The following is a 3322-nucleotide window of genomic DNA, read 5'->3' on the forward strand; positions in this document are numbered from 1 at the left end:
TTTTTGATAGACTTAGCTCTTCACAGCAATGCAAAGATCTAAAATATTTTCAAAGGACTTATGATGAAATCCACATCCACATCCAGAGAAAGAACTAAGGAGTCAGAAGGCAGAACGAAGCAGACTATTTTCTCTTTTGTTATGTCTGGTTTTGATTTGTTTTTCTTATGGTTCTTCCCATTTATTTTCATTCTTCTATGCAACATGACAAATGTGAAACTGTGTTTAATAAGAATGCATATGTAGAGCCCATATAAGATTGCATGAGCGGGGAGGTAGGGAGAGAAAATTTAAAACTTATGGAAGTGATTGTTGAAAATTGAAAACAAATTAATTAATAAATTTAAAAAAGAGAAGGGAAAGTAAAAGGAATGCACTAATATAGAAAGGAGGAAGAAGGTAATAGAACTTATTATTTCTCATAATTAACGTGCTTGAGAAGGAGAATTTACAAACATGGAGGAAAGGGTGAGGGGAACAGGAATCAGATGAGTCACAGTTATATCTGAACCAGACAAAGGAGGGTTGAACACACACACACACACACACACACACACACACACACACACACACACACACACACACACACACACACACATACCCTGTGGTGTAGAAATACATCAATCTCAGAAGGGAAGGTTTAAGACAGAGGATGATACCAGGTGGGTAACAAGTCACAAACAAAACAAATTTCATAACCCTGAAAGGAGAATTTTGGGGAAAAAAAAAAGAACTAGAGTCTAAGGGAGGGGCAATCAGTTGGGGAGTGGCTGAACAATTTGTGAAGTATGAATATGGTAAAGGAATATTATTATACTATAAAAAATGATGAAAGAGATTTACTAGAATCTTAAGTGACAAATGAAGTAGTGGAGACTAAAGTGAACAAAACCAGGAAAATACTTTATACAATGACAACATTGTTAAAAAAAAAAAAGCAGCTTTAAAAACTCAAGAATCGTGATCAAATTGTGACCAGCAGCATCTCCAGAGGACCTAGAAAAAAGCATGTTATCCTGCTCCTGATAGAAAGTTGAATGACATGAAAAGCAAAAAAACCCTCATATTTTTGGACATGGCCACTGTGCAGATTTGTTGTAGTCAATTATACTTATTTGTTTGGTTTTCTTCTCTCTATTTTTAATTGGAGGGAGGGATTAAAGTAGGCTAACAATTGTGATACCCCCCCAAAAGAGGGCCACTGAAGCATTTTTTTTAATTTCACTAAAGGAAGTTCAAAAGTAAACACAGTCAAGCAGGACATTTTTTTAAAAAAATTATTATTTTCTGTTTCTTGCATCTTCATTTGCTGTTTAGAAGTTTTCAGTCATGTCTGACTCTTCATGACCCCATTGGGATTTCCTTGACAACGATACTGGAATGGTTTGCCATTTCCTTCTCCAGCTCATTTTACAGATGAGGAAACTGAGGCAAACAGGGTCAAGTGACTTGCCACGGGTCACAAAACAGGTTTCTGAGACCAGATATCAACTCAAAAAGATTAGTTTTCTTGACCCTCGGCCCTGCATTCTCTCTGCTGCAGCAACAAGCTGCATCACTATAATATCCTAGGTCTCCCTTCTTCTACCACTCCCAAAGAATCATACTGTATTAAAGAGGGAAAAAAAAGAGTCAACAACAACCCTAGGATAGTTTTTAAAAATTTTTTTCTGATAACAAAAGTCTGTTTTGTCTCTCTCCTACCCTGCCATTAAAAAAATGAAAAACAAAAGCTTTGTGACAAATATGCATAGTCAAGCAAACTAAATTCCTGTATCACCATGTACAAAAAATATAAAGCTCAATTTGTTTCTTAACTTTTCTGTCAGGAGGTAGGTAGCATACTTAAGCACTGGTCCTCTGGAATCATAGTTGGTCATCATGTTGATCAGAGTTCGTAAATCTTTCAAAGTTTTTCAGAGATTTAAGTCTTTAAAACACTATTAAAGATTTTTTTTCTGATTCTGTTCATATCATTCCTATCAGTTCATAAAAGTCTTCCCAGGTTTCTCTGAATATGTCTCCTTCGTGATTTCTTCCAGCATAATAATATTCCATTACATCTACATGCCATAATGGTTTGTTCAGCCATTCCCTAATAGGTGGGTACCTCCTTAGCTTCTAGTTCTTTGCCACTACAAAAATAGATGTTATAAATTTTTTGGTTTTTTTCCTTTTCATCTATTTGAGGTAGCAGAACTATTTTGAAAGTGTAATGAGATTAAGGAGTAATGCTCTAGGGTGGGACCAGGTGCAGATCATGAGGGCTACAGTGAAAGCGCAGTTGAAAAGGTTATGAACTAGGAAGGGCCAGGTGCCCCAGGCAGACATCAGGGACCTAGGTCATGTGGAAAAGTCCAGGGCCTTTTGGGGGGGCCCATCATTAACTCCCCATCACCACTCCCATCTCTTTGAGAACTTGCTGCATTTTGTTGTGATCCACACAGTCAAAGACTATGGTGTAGTCAATGGAGCAGAAGTAGATGTTTTTTCTGGAATTCCCTAGATTTCTCCACAATCAAGTGCATGTTGGCAATTTGGTCTCTAGTTCTTCTGCATCATTGAAAACCAGCTAGCTTTTTTGGTAATTCTTGGTTCACATACTGCTGAAGCCTAACTTGCAGAATCCTAAGCATAACCTTGCTGGCATGTGAAATGAATATAATTGTTCAGTATTTGGAGCATAAAGACTGCACTAAAAAAAAAATGAAGGAAAGTGGAAATATTAAACACATCACTTCTAGTCATAATGCAATAAAAATTAAACAGAGAATTGAAAGGAAGAATTAAAAATTGGAGACTAAATAACACAATTCTAAAGTAGTGATTCAAAGAGCAAATGATAAAAAAATAGAAAATTAGATCAAGAAAATGACAATGATGAGATAAAATACCAAAATGTATGGGATCCAAATAAGGCAGTTCTGAGGGAAAATCCTGTATCTCTAAGTGCTTTCATCAACAAAAGAAAAAAAGAACAAATAAATAAATTGGGGCTATACTTTTAAAAATGTGAACATTAACAAATTTTAAAATCCCCACCTAAACAAGTGGAAATAGATAATACTTAAAATATAAAATACCCAGATTTAAAAAAAAATCTCATTTAAATAGTCCAATATTAGAAAAGCAAATTATTCAAGCTGTAATTGAAATCTCAAAGGAAAAAACTCTGTGAACAGATGGATTCACAAGATAATTTTACCAAATAGTCACAGAAGAGTTAATTCCAATGCTACAAAAATGATTTACAAATGATTCTGTACAATTTTATTGTAAAATTGAAAATTAATTTTAATTCTGTTTTTAAGATTTAGACTGA

Source organism: Notamacropus eugenii, chromosome 2 (genome assembly GCF_028372415.1).
Source record: "Notamacropus eugenii isolate mMacEug1 chromosome 2, mMacEug1.pri_v2, whole genome shotgun sequence".
NCBI lineage: Eukaryota > Metazoa > Chordata > Mammalia > Diprotodontia > Macropodidae > Notamacropus > Notamacropus eugenii.